This window comes from Phragmites australis, chromosome 12 (genome assembly GCF_958298935.1).
Source record: "Phragmites australis chromosome 12, lpPhrAust1.1, whole genome shotgun sequence".
Lineage (NCBI taxonomy): Eukaryota > Viridiplantae > Streptophyta > Magnoliopsida > Poales > Poaceae > Phragmites > Phragmites australis.
The window spans coordinates 9438537-9445194 of NC_084932.1; positions in this window are offsets into that span (position 1 = coordinate 9438537).

A 6658-nucleotide genomic window follows, 5' to 3' on the forward strand; every position below is an offset into this window, starting at 1 on the left:
AGCTACGTGTCTTCCTATGCCTACCATTTGCAACTAACTAGAAATATTTAGTATTGGCATCACCCTATAGCAACCTAGTTGTTTTTGAGAGTTGGAACAGTTTAATTTCCTCCTCTCTCAACAACTTAGCAAGCTGATCTTTAAGATGATGTTTCAGCTCTACTTCCTGAGGTTGTAACATGGTTAACTCTGCATTTTTGTCTAATTCATCCAATTATGCTATCAAACTTTGTTTTCACTTCCTATCTTCTCCTAAGACATTCCTCGCCAAACCATGTAAGTACTGCCTCAACTTCCTAATTTTATATTACCAAATTTCTAACCTTATTTCTAATGTCATCAACAAAAGCACTAGACCAGTCAAAATGCTTGAATTTTTCTAGATCCAGGTAGTAGATGTAATTGGTGGTAAATATTTTCAACTCACTGGTCGGGGATAGCAACACATTAAAAATATCATGAAGAAACACTGGACAATCCAATCATCAGACTCCTTCATTGAAGCAAATCATTCAATAACCCATCTAGGGACTTCAACTTTCTTCAAATCTTAGTATTTCTTCAATTTCTCAACGCCCTTCTTATTAGCAACATTCATTTCATTCTCCCTCTACTTGAAGATATCCTCCATACCTTTCTTGCCACAAAGATCCCTGAGCTCAGTACTAGCACTACTCTTTTTCTTGATAGAAGGTGTTGGCAGTTTGTCACCACCAATGGGGATCCCCAGCACGAAATGGACGACTTTAGGTGTAATTGCCAATACTTTGTCCCTGACTTCAATTTGCACCGGGTCGATCTTTATGTGATTCATTAAGAACGTTGTAGGTGCCCTGTCGTCAATTGCGTCCAAGGAAAACTTGAGGAATTCCCCAAACTCAAGTTTATTATGCTATCACTCAAAGCATCAAGCATGTCTACCAAGATATCCACAATTGATCCAGGGGCATATCGCATTGTTGCATAGTTTAATTTTATTTCTTGCACATGGTGACAATAAAACACTCGATAAAGACATGTAAGAACAACCTAAAAAATAAACGGGAGGCTAAGATGCTTAAACTAATAAATCATTAACTGAATTCCAAAGAAAACACATAACAAATAATAAAAACAGTAGGTCTGGAATAAAAAAATAAACTAATGGCCAAAACTACTTAACAATAACTTAATTGCTGAACTACTATTGAACATATGAACTACAAGACAACAACATAACAACTATTGAGATGCTGAACTACATAACAACTACTTAAAAACTACTTAAGAATTATTGAAAATACTGATCATATAAAAAACTACATATCATGTAAAACTACTGATCATATATACAACTACTAAATGAATGAACTACCGAACAACTACTCAACATCTACTTAGTTGCTGAACTACTATCAAATGAATGAAATACAACATAACTACTTAACAAAAGCTAACTACTGAACAACTATTGAAACTACAACTAAACTAATGATATCATGTAAACCTACTGAGCCTAGAAAGACATAACTACCAACAAGAATGAATGAAGGAACAGAAAATGAACTACTGAACAAATATACCTATACATCATCGTCATCATCTATAGTGTCAGTGGTCTTGGATTTCCTAGCAGCTGCATCACCCCTCTTGCCCACTTTGCTGTTTTAACCTTCTTGTTCACTTTGGCTGCTTTAGCAACAGGGTGTGGAGATGATGGCTTCCTCTTCCTCATGTCCTTTACAAAGTCATCATCATCATCGTCATCTGAATTATTTTCCATCAAAGTAGCCGCCTTCCAACTTGATCCACGAATAGTAGCCAGCCGCTCTGATAATTGCATTGCAACCTCCTTGTTCATAGTGCTAAGACGCACCTTCCTTGAACAATGATTTGTTTCGAACGGCCTCCATGGGGAGGCAGTTGAATAAGGTGATGTGCCATCATCCTTCTTTGCATCAAATACCTCCTCCTCTACATCACGCGCCTCCTCTTCTACAACCAGTGGTTCCTCCTCTACAGCCGGCGGTTCATCTGCAAGAGGCACATTCTCTACACCTTTTGGCACATTAGGTCCAGCCATTGAATTTACATATTGGGATTGAGTTGGCTATGAGAATTTCAACAAAATCTCACTACCATGGTGGCCCTTTACTGAAATGCTTTTGATATTCCAGGGGAGATCGTCGGTAATCTCTGTCATTTCTGCACAAAAGACAAAAAAACACAAAAAATGGTGTGCTCAGATGGTGCCGATGTGAAGAAAAAACATTAACAACTACTATTGAAAAGAATGAACTACTATTGAAAATAATGAACTACTACTATACAAATAAACTACTGGACAAATACTTATCTTCTAAAATACCTCACAACTACGTAGGAACTAGTGAGCTATTTATCTACTATTGAACGAATGCAACTTCCAGGCACTGCTTAGCTACTGAGCTCCCGCTCAACTACTTAGCAATACTGCATGAATGATCTACTGAGCAACTACTTAACAAAAAATGTGAGCTACCGAAGAACTATTGATACTACAACTAAAACTACCGAACAATAACTACTTAACTGCTACCATGTACATAGATGGATTTGAATTGGGTAGACTCTCTTGCCAAAAAAAGCCATTCGGTAGTGTGATTCAACTACTGACATCATTCACCCACAAAAATTTTAGTAAGTAAAAATCTTGGATGGATTCACCAATTGAACCACAAATCATTCACTAAACTACTTTGTTCAGCAGATCCAAAAGCATTGTGCACACAAAAAATCGAGGGTGCAAGCACATGGATGGGTCGGTAGTTTACCTCACGCATGTTGTTGAGTAAAGAGATGACCTAGCTCAGCATGGAGAAGCACGATGGTCGGACTTGCTGTGTAGCCACCAAAATCATCTGTCACCACCCCTAGAGACCACGAAATCCATGAATCTCATACACAAAATCAATGTGAAACCCTAAATTTACTGAGGCAAAGGATGAACCAAATGGATTCGAATGTGCGAGGGTACACGATGCTCACCAACGTTGAGGAGCCACAGTTCCACCTACACAGCCGGTGTCAATTCACAGTGAAACCCTTGGAAACCGCCATGCTCCTCTCCCCAACGGCACTAAATCCACCTATGAGAGAAGGGCGCCGACCTCCACCATGAAGTGGAGGAGATTTGGTCCACCGCCACTGAGAAAAACCCCCGCCACGCTCCTTCCCGAGGTCCTATCGCCGAGGGAGGAAGGCGTGAGGGGGATGTGTTCCACCGCCTCTCGCTCCGAAGCAGTTGCCAGCGCTCCACCACTCCACATGCGTGGAAAATCAATGATGAGAAACTGCTAGGCTCTGACACTCACGGGAGTAAAATTTGGGAAATCTACTGTTTTGGTTGGGGAAAGTAACTAACGAAGCAGGTTAGCCTTATTTATAGGCCGTGCATGGGTTGCTCCATTACTAGTTGGCAGGGGCGGAGCCAGGGGGCTCAGAGAGGCTGGCCCCCTATGCTTGATGTACTCCTTATTGTATATAAAAATTTGCCATGTAATTAAACAAAAAAATGATATTGCCCCCCCCCCCCTCTCATGATATATGTATTGCTATCTGACCCCCTCATGAATAGTTTCTGGCTCCGCCCCTGCTAGTTGGTTGGGTCAGACCAACCGGCAAGGAAGAAGTTGGGTTAGGTCGGCTTGATCATAGTTTGTTGGGTCCGCCCATTTGACTAGTTGGTTGTTTGTTTGGGTCCTAGTTCTACACCATAGGTGTACTATTGTGTGTGTATATATATATTATATATATAATGTATACACACACTATATATGGGAAAATATTTTCTACTCCCATGTGTAGCTACTCCCATCCTCAATACACCACTTTGGGTATGAGGTCATACTCTTTTATCACTTTGAGTATATTGACATACTCATGCTAAGATACTCTAAAGTGAACCACATAAAAATATTGCAAAGGAACCCATAGGTTTTGGCATATTGTGATAATACCATCATACTGAGGTATAATAAGGAGTATGTACACATACTCCACGTATGCTCACATACTCACCATAAATACCACCCCACATGGTCTAGTATGATTATATACTCCATGTATATACCCTCCATCGGGCGAGATATGCCCCACATCATGAGTTACTACGTGAGAGTAGCTACACATGAGAGTAGTACAAAGGCCTCATTTATACTAATAAGAGATGTTCTCGCTGTATTTGGGAGGATTACTAGAACTTAAGAGCCTGTACTTGTGGATGGTATCTCAAATGTGGCTAAATACCAAGTGCATAGATATATTTGGTGCCATATATATTTACATATCACAACATATTACATAAACAATTTCTGGATGTAGTCTATCATGTCATCATCTTTAAAAATTGAATTCGAACCTCAGAGTACATTAGAAGAAACAGAAAAAAAAAATCAAATTTTTTGTAAATATTGACGTGCCTTTTAATCATATTATTGTAAATATCACATTCAGAGTGCTTACCTGCAGTCCACCCTTTCTTTGAATGACAGATACGAGATTCGTATCCTCCGACTTTGCAGAGCAATTAATGACACCATGTGACATTACCTCCATCTAGCCATCCATTTCTAAATCAATGGATATAAATTATGAGCCTCACAGCTCTCAAACTCAACAGATGGTGCAGTTTAATTTGCTCAGTATAATGGGCACCTCTTTTGACTCCAAAACGGAAAAAATATCTCGATTGATCTTTGTTGGGTGAAAGCAAGAGTCCCTCCCGCAATTTCATTAGACCTAAACAACTTGAAGTGCCATACTTAGAACAAAATTGGAGACTATCGCTTGTCACTCTTATAACGGAGGAAGACGGCACAACCAAACTACCATAGTAACATTTTGTTTACCAGCAACAGAACATATGTACATGATGTTTCTCTCTATGAATGTGATGGTTGAAATAAAGGAGATCGGTGAGAGTTGCAGTCGAATGGGAGAAGGACAGTGACGAGTTGGGAGGAGCCGCGGCTCACCAGAACAACTGTAGCGGCAAGACAGGGCTGTGATGGGTATCTTTTTCTCGGTGGTGAAGAAGACGATTAGCAATGGTTAGGGAGGGCTACAACATTGTGAGCGTGTTGACCATGTCTATCGAAGATATGGCATTCATGAGTTAAGGATTTCCTTTCAAAATTGTGGATTTGGCCGGAAGAGTTTGAGGTTTGTGGGATTATAATCTGTAGGCATTGATTTAGTGCTGGAGGGACTGGATGGAGGTAATGTCACACGGTGACATTGCTCTTCAAAGTTAGAGGATGCAAGTCCATTTATTTATTTTTACATAAGGGAGGTTTTTCCACACCCTCAATCGAGGGGCTTTCGGGGCCAACGCTAGGCACTACTATAGAACATCACATATGTAGCATCTCATCAGTGTCGATTCAATAGTAATCGGCACTAAGGACGTATCAATGCTGATTCTTAAACTCCTGCACGTGAACAACAGTTGAGGAGATAAGAACCAACACTGATAGACTATCAGCGTTGGTTCTTGGCTAAAACCGGTATTGATATATCAGTACCGGTTCTAGCCACGAATTGGTACTGATATTGACTATATCAGTGCCAGTTCTAGACATGAACCGGTATTGATTATCAGTGCCGGTTCTAGTTACGAACCACCACTGATGATCGCTACTGTCATAGCTCATCTTAAAAAATTCATAACTTTTTCACACGAAGTCGGATGGGCAAAAACTTTATACGAGAATTATAGATCTCGATGAGATCTACAACTTTGTAGTTAATTTTTTTTAATTTGAGGTCATTTAAATGCCCAAATAATTATAATAAATTTGCAGCAGTGGTTGCTGATAGCTCACATTAAAAAATTGATAATTTTTTCACGCGAAGTCGGATGGGGATCAACAACCTTGTAGTTGATCACTTTTTTATTTAAGATCATTTAGATATCTAAATAGCCATTCAAACATTTGGTCAGAAGATGTCAAAAGGATTTATTTTGCTACTATACTCACGAACGGACGATAGTTGTGAGGTCTTGAGTTCGAGTCTTGGTTGCCGCATGCGAGCGAATATCACGTGACTTTGCAGATATTAGGTGCGGTCGGATGGGCAGCCTCTGGTCGCGAAAAAAAATTTTGAAACTTTTTTTGGCCCGAAAAATATTAAATCGAGACCGACTATCAGTGTCGGTTGGTTCAACACTGATAGTGATTTTCAGTACCAGTTCTATACCCATCACTGATGACGATTTTGAACCGGTACTGATAAAATATTTTAGTGTATTGAGGGATCAAACCCGGGTTGCTGGTCTGAGGGCTGGCTCCAGGAGCCACTCCAGCTCGCTAGCCCTTCTTAGCTACTTTTCCAATGGCTTTCAGCTGCTTCAGGTGAATGACACCTAATAGAAATTATATCGTCCATGCAATAACATTTCCCAGCACATATGTTCCAAACATATGCATGGTGTTATGGTCTAGCATGAACTATGTATTTTTGTTTAAGCATATTTTCCCTTTTCCTAGCCTCGGTTTTGGAACATACTTAATTTAAAAGAAAACTTCAAAAAGTGCACTTTGTTAGTGAAAGAGGTTTCGACAGGATTAGCTCCAGGTTTCAGGTCGGCTATGTTGTGTATGTATGTATGATGCCCCAAGTCTGAGCATTTTCTCCT